At 38.4% G+C, this 12,604-nt stretch overlaps 1 long non-coding RNA gene across 1 annotated transcript; it reads right to left on the reverse strand.

Moving 5' to 3' along the window:
- Positions 1–6,622: 6,622 nt before the first annotated feature.
- Positions 6,623–12,604, reverse strand: LOC307008948. Its single transcript, XR_013799926.1, has 3 exons — positions 12,424–12,604; positions 7,911–8,670; positions 6,623–7,818 (listed from the first exon to the last, which is right to left on the reverse strand). It is a non-coding gene; the product is annotated as an uncharacterized lncRNA (long non-coding RNA).

The raw sequence follows: 12,604 nt of genomic DNA on the forward strand, positions 1-12,604 counted from the left end.
CTAGATTAAATCAAGGTTTATGTAATAATTCTGTTGCTCCAAACGTTAAGCCAGGTTTAAAGATAAACAAGCTTACATTTAAACCATCATTTTGATCCTGGTTTTAAATGATATTTAAGATAGATTCATTTGAATCCTGTTACTCCATAACTTCATACACACGTTTTAAATCTCAAGTAGGGATTAACTTTAATTTGACATGTGAGGAAGTTTAAATAATAATTAAAAATGAAAGCTGCAAGCAGCGATGAAAAGGGTTCTCGCACCCGCGCCTCCGCCACCCGGCGGCTTTAGGAAAACTATGGGAGGACTATGTCAAAGTAATTGCTATTTGCCAAACTTCCTGCTACCAGCAGGTGGCGCTATTATAACTGAATATGAGCATGGTCATGTGTTCAGGACAGGGCTCTTATCAAACATGTGAAGTTTGGGGCAGATATGGCACTGCATATATCTCCGAGAGGCTGAAATTGGGTCTGCACATCTACATTTGTCAGGCCACCGAGAGCACGCCCTTCAACAAAACTCAAACGCAATTTAACATCGCAAAGGCCTTAAGATTACACTCACCAAATTTGAAGAGGATCAGATCAAAACTGTAGGAGGAGTTCGTTAGGAGGCCTGAAAATGGCAAAAACTGGACACAAATTGGAGAGGAAATTCAAAATGGCAGACTTGCTGTTGTGTTTAGGGCTATGCTCCAAGACACTTTTTAGTAGGTATTGGGTCATTACGCGTATGTACCGAATTTCGTCCACGTATGTGAAACGAAGCGGCCAGGGGCACTTTGTCGAAATATTTTTTTGCCCAACTGTTTGCCCTTTTGCCCCAATGAAACCCATATCAGATGTAAATTTTCGCCAGTTCTGACATGTGTGCAAAGTTTCGTGAGTGAGTTTTCGAGCATGTCTAGGGCCTCAAAAATGCAATTCGCTTTGGAGAAGAAGAAGAAGAAGAAGGAGAAGAAGAAGAAGAATTTCCAATAAGGTCCTCATACCATCGACGCTCTGGCCCTAAAAATCTACGATAACAGTTATTACTTGCTGACCAATTTCTCACTTTTTCAAAACTCTTCACTCATTGAGCAGAACAGCTCAAGTAAAGTTCGAAGTAATGTTATTTTTGGTCAAGTATTTATAGTTTTTATCCAAACAAAGAAATTAAAGTCCCCATCCATCAACACCAACAAAAGAAACAAAAATGGATGAACTATGTACCCAGCTAACAGGGAACGCTTTTAGAACAGCAAGGTTCCCTTAACGTTATGAACGAACGTTCTTCCAGTAACATTAATTGAACGTTCGTTCAAAGTTATCTAAACTCTCAAAATGTAGCACAAGAACATTATTTCTAGTGTTCATGGACATTTTTTTTTAAAATGTTTTAGTCGGATGTTTATCTAACATTCTGCCAAGGTTCTCTGAAAGTTATGAACAAATGTTTTTCCAGTAACATCAGTGGAAAGTGTATTCGAAGTTATCTGGTCTTTAATAATATTTTCAAAATAATAGTACAAAACTCAAACGAGGGATCTTTGAACAGGGGTGGTATGGTAGGGGCGATTTTTCTTAATTCGAGAAAGGCATTTGATAAGGTAAACCATGCAGTGCTTATTAATAAATTATTATGTACCTTTAATTTTCCAACCAATGCCCTTAAATGGATGGAGTCATATTTAAGAGGAAGAACACGATATGTGAAATTTACTGAACACAACTCCTCTGTTTCTGATACTACTACGGTGTTCCACAGGGATCTATACTTGGACCATTGTTAATTAGTTTGTACATCAATGATTTTTCCTCAGTTTGTCCTGATAGAGTTCCAGCTATATGCAGATGATGCATATCAATGAGTCATGTTACTAAATGGTTATATCAATCATGTATTATTATAAATGTTAATAAAACGGTTGGGATGTTTTTCCTTAAACGACCATGTAGGACTTCAGAGCCCGATATTGTGTAATTTGGGCAAAAGTTACAAATTGTCAAAGAGTTTAAATATCTGGGTGTTTGGATAGACTCTAATCTTTCTTTTTGAACACATGTAAGAAAAAATATACCAACGAGTTAGGTTTAGTTCAAGTAATTTTAGATGTCTTAGAAATTAATTTAGTCTTAGTCCTGCTATGATGTACTGTACAGTATATGGATGCAATGGATATCCCTTATTTTACATATTGTCTGATCTGCTGGTCACAGGCCAACAAAACAACAAAACAACTATGAAGTCAGTTGAAAGTCTATATAAACAAACCCAATTTGAATTATCCCAACAACATTTTATCAGTACAGAGGTAAAGGGAAGGGGCCTTCACAGGGGAGAGACTGGTTGACACTTCAGCACTGCGTTGTCGTCGTGTCCAGGCGAAGGTCCTTCGTCAGATCTGGATCCGGCCTGGATCCGGCGGACTGCGGTGAACCTCGGGATAAACAGAGAGACTAATATTAGCGTAGACGCCATTCTTCTTATGATGTAACGAGTACATCAGGATTTAAGGGAAGTGTTCCCGCTTCCGGCTGACCTAATCTATGCAGCCTAACATTGAGTTATAGAAGTCCATAATGTGTTATGTGTATGCTAGGCCAAAGAGAGTTTTTAGTCTAGATTTGGACTGACAGAGTGTATCTGGTTCCTGGACAATGTTAGGAAGACTGTTCCAGAGTTTTACATTACTCCTGAATATGGCCACGGAGGCATTACTGAACTTTCTGCCTGTTCTGACACGACCACAGAGGCAAACCCTAACCTCCCTGTGTTCTTTGCTCCAGTTCTGCCTTATCCACGGTGGGGACCTTCAGACCCATCTGATCTGCCCTCGGGGTCTTCTGCTCCGCAGTGGTGGTCCTCAGCTACGCTTTGGCGTTCTTCAGCCCCGCCAGCTTCACCGTGGGCCACCAGACCTGTCTTCTCTGGTGTGGTGGTCTTCTGCTCTGCCGTGGGGATCTTCAGCGCAAATGGAGACAAACTCATTCAGAGGTCTTTAGAATCGTATAGAAAGACAGCACTTCCCATTATAAAAAGGCTCTAAAAGCAGCCAGGGCCGAGCATCTCTGTATATTAATAGACAATATCCAAAACAATCCAAACAATCCAAGGTTCTTGTTTAGTACAGTGTCCAGATTAACAAATAAACAAATTATTCCATCACAGTTTAGTAGTATACTACCCAACTTTATGAATAATATCATATGATATTACGCAGCGCCTGAAAATAGTCCCCAGCTAGAAAACTTCCAACGTGACTGGCACTAAGTTTGTAATATCATTGAGAGTATAGTTCCTTGTCATATTGGCCTAGAAATTTGCAACTTTTAATTTTCTGTCGGTCTAGGTACACGATGTAACTACAGAAGAGTCAAGTTTAAATAGAAAAATATTGAAACTCGTTGGTCATTTTTTTGAGAGAGATGCTAACGGTCTAATTAGATTCAATGATCTATGCTAAGCTATGCTAAAAGTGCTACCGCCAGACCCGGAGATCGGCTGAATGGATTCGTAAACGGTAAAACTGTTTAACTCTAGGAGAGCTGGAAAATGAGCCTATTTCCAAAAAAAGTGGAGTGTTCCTTTAAATGCTTTTAATCGCGGCCGGGAGAGTCTTCGAGCAGTTCTCAGAGAAACTCTCCCAAGAAGAAACAAGGCCGGAGGATCTCAGACCAATTCCATTGAGAATCCCACCGAAAACACAGATACAACAGTTTTTACAACAAATAAAATCATTGTGACTAACATATCACCTTCTATCAATATGATTGGTCCAATTGGTGAAAGCGAGCCCTTTTTTTCTTCTGTTACTGCCATAAGCAAATGATCTTGAATCATCAAAAAGAAGTGGAAATATATCATATATCAATATATCATGACATACTACAGACAGTATATTTTTTATATTGTCACGGTCAGCATTTCAGAATTTTCCATAGACACAATTAGAAATAACAGGACGTTTAATACATGTTGTTTAAGAGTGTTAGAAATGTTAGGCCTAATAAAGGAAGTAAAGTTTAGATGTTAGAAATCATGGTTTGTTAAAAAGATAGTTTACTATCTTATCTATTAAAATCCGCCATAAATGATTTAGCTGCTGTGTATTTAACTGATGATCATATATCTTCTTATAACTCATCAGGGGCCTCATTTATAAAGCTTGCGTACGCACAAAACGGGGCTGAAAACATGCGTACGCCAGTTCCTGCGCAAAAGGTGGGATTTATAAAGAAAAACTTGACGTGAAAATATGCGCACCTCTACGCAAACTCTGACCCATGCGTACGCACATTTTGAAGACAAAGCAGTTTGGCGACACTGATGGTGAGTTGAGGAACTGACTGCGGATAAAGGGAATTAACCCTTTGCAAAATGGCAAAATTAAGTTTGACATATTTCAATATTTACAATATTTACAAGTTGCTCATAGGTCCCGGTTACAACAAAAAATACAAACTAGAAACTACAAACTTGTTGAGACAAACTTTAAGTTGGCTTGAGAAAGCCGGACCAGAGAGTTTGAAGAAGTTTGAAGAGAGTTTGAAGAACTTTCTCAAGCCAACTTAAAGCTGCAGTCCGTCGTTTTTCCTCTTTGTCGCCATCTCTGTTAGAAATCTGCAATTGCAGTTATTCGCGGAATTATTAACTGTGCGTGGGTAGTAAATCGGCATGAAACAGCGCGGATGAACACAATGTATTGAGTCTGTCGCGTCGCTGTGGATACTGTAACGTTACTGTCATCAGCAATCTCAGAGTATACTTTTTGAAAGTGTCAACATTAGAATTTTCATCGGAAAATGTCATCTGAACAAGTAAGTAACATTCACTTTTGTTCTGACCAAATTCGGAGGGTGGGGGAAGCATTGCAGTAGCTATATCATGCTGATTAAATCTAACGATTGCTTATATCACGTCAAAACGTAAAAAATATATTTTTTCTGTAGCCACTCTGAAGTCCGAAGTCTTTGTGTTTTACAACTGGTGAATCTCCAGTTGTCACTGGTGATTGTCGCTTTAAACTTTCGGGATCCGCCATACCAAGTGCTAAGCTAAACCTCCACCACCATCATCCACACACGCTAGCCGGGGACTCATTCTCTATGTGTACAGAAGTGACGTAATGACGCAAAGACATGCTCGAAATTCCCGCGGAAATCCACCAGTACCACTAGAATTAAAATCATTATTACAAGCTTACCGTTTTGAATCGAGGTAAGGCAAGCAGATCGTTTTGAACACTGGCTGGTTACGTTTTTTTCCAAAAATGTCTTTTTTGATATTTTTAAACCCAAAAAAGTGCCGGACTGCAGCTTTAATAACATTAAATCACCATTATGGGTCCTAAAGATACATACATCCATGTTTAGTTTAAAGACATAAAAGGAACTATATGCTGAAAGTACGTAAATTTAATTTCTTTCACTTCCATTCTTAAATGGAGGCCTATCACTCATTATGTTTTAAAAAACACAAATTTCCTTGCTCCTTTAATATATGCATGGCTAATGAGGTAATTTGCATTGTCTATATATGGTTGAATGTGGGCGGAGAAAGGGCGGTAAATGATTTTTTTTTGCGTGCGCAAATTATCAGTTAGGCTGTGATTTATAAAGTGAAAATTGCGTGCAGGTGTGCGTACGCACGGTTTTATAAATCTGATATTTTTTTTTGCGTACGCCATTTTTGGCTTTTGTGCGTACGTACACTTTTAGTAAGGTTCCTACGCACAGTTTTATAAATGAGGCCCCAGCTCTTTACGGTCACAAAACTCTGGGCTTCTAGTTCCTAGGATATCTAAGTCCACTAAAGGAGGGAGAGCGTTTTCACATTTGGCTCCTAAACTCTGGAATAGCCTTCCTCATAATGTCCGGGTCTCAGACTCTCTCAGTTTAACTCTAGATTAAAGACACATCTCTTTAGCCTAGCACTCAAATAATGCATCTACTAACCGTATACAGTTATATCAGATCAAATGATTATCTGATTAATGTTACGAACAGCAGCGACGCTAATTATTTTCTATGTGCTTTTCTGTTTTATCTTGGGATGCCCATCCTGAGGTAACTGGAGAGTCAGTCAGCTCCAGTCTGGATCCAGACTCTTATGAAGACCTCAGATGCCCAACACCTGTGAAGAGACGCGCCAACTCCTGACAGCACTTCAGACGACGCCAACTCTGGATCTACATCCACCAACGCTACATTTTCCTATCATAATCATTTGTTAACAACATGTATTCATTACTTCAATGAGCTCGTTGTTTATGCCTTCAATTATTACATTGTTTGCTATCTGTGTGATTTGTATATATACATTTTTGAAATACATAACTTGACAGTCACCTCTGCTAACAGATCACGCTAAACTGTAATGTAGAATCATTTCAAAGCTGCTTTACAGAAAATGCATAAATATTGTGAAAAGCGTTCTACAAATAAATGTGAATTGAATTCAGTGTTGTGTTTCAATCGCTCTATATTGGCATAGGCCAACATTACATATTTAACAGTAATATCCTATACTAAACCTAAACTAATCTTGACAAACTATATCATTTGAAAGCTTACAATCTCTAGTTTGCATATTTGGTGACTGATCTTCAAAATAAACAACAGAGGAGCCGTAATTTATCAATTTGCAACAAGAATATTTCCATACTCCTAAGGCGTGTTCAGACCTTTATTTTGAAATAGTGATGAACATGAAAAATCATGAAAGAATGGTAGAAACCTCAGTTTGTTTTCATGCCAAGAGTTCAAAAGATAGCATCCATTCAAGTCTTTTAGAAAAAAAGGTCTGAAAATGTTTTGAATATAAAGAAAATAATAATAGATTCAGCATTAGTGATGTGGCGGCGAGCTATAATGCACATACGTGATCTTCTGTGTTTCTTAGAGGTTGAATTCATTTCAAAATCTGCCAAACTTCCAACACTACTTCTGAATAGGATGTCTACGTCATAAATTGTATGAAAATTGTAAAAATAATGGTTCAGACTCAAACCACATATGGAAATGGAGGCGCCCTTATATGGGCAGTAATGTCAACTAGTGGAGAAGTGTGGTACTGCTACAAACTAAATCTCACTGAAAGCTTATTTTTTTGAAATATCAACCTAAAATTTAAAACACAACTTGTTCAGATTTTTGCCTTTGATATTTTTGCATTTTTAGAGTCCTCCAGGTTTTGAAAATATATGTTATATAAAATATGAATAATTAAATTTTTAACATTGTACATTTTCATAAACTCAAACTTCTATAACTTTCTCTGTTTAACTTTCTTAATTTATTTCACTTCTAAAAATCTGCCAAATGTCTTCTTTAAAACAAGACCAATCTTACATCTATATTCCAAAGCATTCTTGAATTACAACCATTTAAGTTCGAAATGTTCATTTTCATGTCGATAAAAAAAAAAGTGGGTGCCGCTTAAGGGGTTAAAGGGGTTCCTGACTGTGTTCCCCTGTCATGTGTGGACGGTTGTGTTATTTCCTGGTTTGCACCATGTTTTCTAGTCCTTCATAGTTTTTCTTGATGAGTTCCTGATTGTTCCCAGGTGTGTCTTGTTTGGCAATCGCCCCTTGTGTGTAGAAATACCCAGTGTTTCTAATGTTCTTGGTCTGGAGTTGTCCTGGGCTCTCTTTTTATCACGGAGGGAAATCCTGTTTGTTGCTTGGATTTACTTTGTTTTGTTTGAATAAAGTAGGATGTAGTATGCATTTGGATCCTCCTCTCTGTTTTTTGAAAAACGTGTAAACTTAAAAAACGTGAATCTGTGAAAATGGTGATTGTGTGCACATGCATATTATGCGTTTAGTCTAGTCTAGTCTAGTCTAGTCTAGTCTAGTCTAGTATATATATATATATATATATATATATATATATATATATATATATATATATATACATGCATACAGTATATATATGTGTGTGTGTGTGTGCACAGGCACGTAGTTTTTCTTTACAAATTGACCTCACCAAATTACTTAGTAGACCTACACAAACAAAATTTGCCCAAATCGGTTTTATTTATTTAGCTTTTAGTAAATTCAGATTTGTATGCGTGTAGGTGGCGACACAAAGTTGTCTCATGGCCTGAAATTGACCCCATATTTGTTTAGTCCCACATATTGACATCAGTAATGGTAGGGAAGCTTGTTTCCGCCACAAAATAAAAAAGTACTGTCCGTACACTCACTCATGTGTTTCAACATTGCGAACTCATGGAGACATCAGTACTCTCAGAATATTTTAATTTTTCATATTCAAACAGCCTGAGAGCCACAGATACAGAGAGGAAGCAGGGAAGTGTCACTAAGGCTTTAAGGATGAGTCAGTCACGCAGAGAACCAAGCGCACAGTAAATGACGTCAGAAACCCGCTCACATGGATTAGTACAGCTTAAAAGAAGAGATGTGACGCTCTCCTCGTGGTCTCAGCACAGTGGTTTGCCGTGCCTCATGTTCTGAGCACACTTGCGGCCCAGGTTCGCTCCCTCCATCAGCAGGTCCGCCAGCCGGTCCAGGCCGACACACACGGTGAGCGGGGCCAAGAGGCCGTAAAGCCCCCCCAGCATTATACCCAAGGGCCAGCCCAGAACCAGCAGCACCAGCAGCCACACCACGGCCCAGAAGCACGAGCCACACGACATCTTCAGCTCCGGAGAGAGAATCTGCTTTTAATTAGAAAGCACACACAACCCTGCCTTCAGAACATGAATGCATCTCTGAAATCAGTGCTAATGAGGGCAGTAATTAGAGGAGAGATACAGCGCTACTATACCATCACTGAGATCCGGTTAGAGTATATTGAATTCGTTCTATTTTTAAAACATTTTCGGTTTTCATTTTGGGTTAGGGTCAATTTTATGTCTTTTTTGTGATTATTTAACCAACATTTTAGGTGTACTGTATAACTATTTACAACAAACCCCAAGATCCGCCCACGATCATAAGACTAAGTAAAAAAAAAAAAAAAAAATAAATAATAAGACAATAAAATAAAACGGTGACCAAAACAATGTATAGAAGGATCTCAAAGTCTCAAACTTTTTTAATTTTTATGTATTTTTAATATTTCTACAGTTCTGTCAGATTGGTATGGTAATAGAGATTGGCATGGTAATGGATATGGAAATGTTAAAGTCCACATGATATCAAAATTGACCATATTTACTTTGTTTTTCTAAATTGATCGTTTTGTGGTGAACAATTCATCCATGTCAATCAACACAAAAAAATTTTTTGGCTTCGTAATCTTTAATCAAAATCTGAAAATGCCCCTCGCCTCTGCATTGGAGGACCTTCCCTGATGACGTAGGTTTGACGGTTTTGGTGTCTGCTTAACATCCGTAACCACGCCCCTCCAACCGACAGTAGACCGGCTGAATGAAACACCTACTTTTCTAGATCCAATCAGGTGCTAGTTGGAAAAAAAGCCACGCCCACTATTTTTCCTCATTTAGTATTCCGTTTCTCTCGGAAATACGTCACAACACTGAGATAAAGTCGGTTGCAACGTCCGGTTCACGCGGACTTTAATGTATTTGGTCTCGGCAGAATAGATCTGCTTACACTGCAGAGCAAATACAGAGACTTTCTACTGACATTACCCTCACAGATCTCTACATGTGGAGCTGGGGAAGGAGGAGGGTTTCTGAAAGCACTGCAAACTGATGACAGCAACATGTGGACGCTGATGCAGCAACAACCGATCTGGGGTGCGTTTCCCATACAACTGTATATCTCGCTGCTTAACTACCACAGTACGATGCATCGTTGGAGAAATCAACTAGCTAGTCACGACTGTTTCCCGAAACCGTATGTCGCAAAGTATCGTTCAACCACGTTGGTTTATGATGTCTCGCACGTGGTGGACTAATAACTTATTTTAATTAATCTGTTTGAGATCGAATTAACGCTAGATTTTGTCATATAAGTTACAGACATGGCATCTGAAGACCATTTCTAATTTTTCTCAGTTATTTTGCTTTATTACCAGACTCAATATTTGGCTCGTTCTTACATAGTTGAGCACGTTCGCACATGCGCAGTCTTCAAAAACGGTGCTTTAGATCTCTTGACAAACTAGAAGACGTAAATTACATTTGTATGTATTCTAAATAAATAACACGGGTTGTACTGAATGTCCGCTTGCTTATTTTGCTAAAGATAAGGATTTATGCAGTCTACATCTCATGTAAACTAGAAACTATGCTTCTGACCACAGCTCGAGAGCTGTCCTTCCAACCACACAAGTTTGCGATGCTGTTTGCGAACGTTCGTTGGAACGATGGTTTCAGGAAACACCGAATCGTTGAACTGCTGATAACGACGGAACTTGCGACCATAGTCGGCTAACGATGCTTTCGGGAAACACACGCCAGCTCAGCTGTGCCATGAAGATACTGATGCAATCGCTACCAAATGAGTTAAGGACATATCAGCCGGCGCCATCTAGAGTTTCACGACAGAACTTGATATTTTTTATTAATTTTTATGTCAGGTGTAGGTTGTTATTTTAGTATGTCAAGTTAAATTAAATGGAAATTAGTAATCTTGCCTTGGCAACTAGTTGAAATTAACATGTTTTATTTCAGTTAAAGTTTATTTTATTTCGAGTAAAAGCAAAAAAAATGCTTTCTATAGTTTTAGTCGACTATAATAACCCTGATGAGACCATATATGAGTCAGTTCCAGGTGCTTCAGTGGCTCATCCGTCTGAAAGCCTCTCCTGCGTTTGAATCTGCAGCTCACGTCACACGGATCTCACTGAAGAACTGGACGTCGTGGCCAGACTTCTTCAGAGGACCCGAAGCAGCGCTGGCAAGAGAAACAAGCTTTCAAAGAAAACGAGCAGGAACTACGCCAGCTTCACAAAGCCTGAGGAACAGGAGCGACATTTCCTAAAGCCTTGATTTGAGCTTGGGGAATACACAGCAACCCAATTATTCATCTGTCAATGTTAAAGGCACACTGTGTAACTTTTGGCCTTCTAGTGGTTAAAAACGAAACTGCATGCATTTTGCTGAAGAACATTGTTTTGGTTGTGCTTCGGTTCTGCGTGAATATGGTTCTCCTACTGCTCAAAAAATATTCACTACTACACTCTAAAAAATGCTGGGTTGTTTCAACCCAATTTTGGGGCAAATATGGACAAACCCCAAACGTTGGGTTAAAAATGTAATTAAAGAAATTTAACCCAACGGCTGGGTTAGTCCATATTTGACCCAAAATTGGGTTGAAACAACCCAGCATTTTTTAGAGTGTAGAGATTTATACAGTTTAGATGAAAGGATCTCAACTACTGTAGCTTTAAACATCAGCACTTCCTTGAAAATTTCACTATGCATAGTAAATGTTGACATTAATATTCATTTGAAACTGCACAGAAGTTTTGATCACTGTTAGTTCGTGTTAAACTAAGGTAATCCTTATTTCAAAGTGTTTCCAGTATTTTTACTTAGTTTGTTGTGAAAAGAACATTTTATTTTTGTTAATGTTTAAATCTAGCAGTACATCGAGATACTCATTAAATCTGTATTTTATCCGACTATTAAAAATGTGATGAATGTGCAACAAAGTTTGAGACTCTGGCATGGTTCAGTTTATTAGCAGATAGGCTGACGTATAATGAGTTGCATCAGCTTCACCCTCATGTGACTTCTCTTCGCCTTCATGACATGATGACAAGTGGCACATCTTACCCCACTCCCCTCATCTTGATATTTAACTGATAGTAATCATGCGGTAGTGAGATGTAAAGGATACAAAAAGTGTTTTTCACAGCAATGGCACAGAAAAAACATTTTGGCTTCCCCCCAAACACTTTTCAAAAGAACCTTTTTTCCCTTAACGTGAAAGAACATTGTAATAATCTACACTTAACAAACCCATTTTTATCATTATAAGTAATTCTGTGCAATGGAAATTGTCCCATGGTTGTTAAAGATTCTTCATGGAACCACAGATTCCAATAAAGAACCATTTTAAGAGAAAAGGTTTGGTATAGAAACAAATTTGACACCAAAAATCATAATTGTAAAATAGTTTTATATTGACTTTTACGCACTAAAATTATGTTAACAAATTAAAAACCAACGTGAATTGTATTAAAAGAGAACTAAGAACATGTTTAAGAAACCAAATCTGAAGGCATGTGATCAGTGTGTGTAGTCTAGTTTCATTAACCTCCAGTTTAAGGAAATCACACCATGAGTCTCATGCTTTTCTTTTGGAGCGGCACAATCTCATGTGTTTAAGTTTTAAACGTCCAGCTGATCATTAGGCCACTTAACTGTAGGCTAATAAACTTTCTGCAAGCTGATGAGAAACAGGACATAACAACACATTTCAAATCTGCTTTTAAAGTTGGACTGCTACTGACCAAAAACTGCTAGTCTTGAACGCTTTAAAATGAAAGAACTTACTGGGAGTGTCTCTTGAACTGTGTAAAAAACTGGTCCTTGAAAAGTCTGTTAATGTTTCCTCGACATCCGAACCGGCCAGTTCCTGTTGCAGACGCCAGAGACCCTGAAGAAGCAGCAAGTCACCGCAACACACACTCGTCCTGAGAATGGACGCCTTTCACCAATTACACTTACACAACAC

The sequence above is a fragment of the Phoxinus phoxinus genome (assembly GCF_949152265.1).
Source record: "Phoxinus phoxinus genome assembly, chromosome: 13".
Lineage (NCBI taxonomy): Eukaryota > Metazoa > Chordata > Actinopteri > Cypriniformes > Leuciscidae > Phoxinus > Phoxinus phoxinus.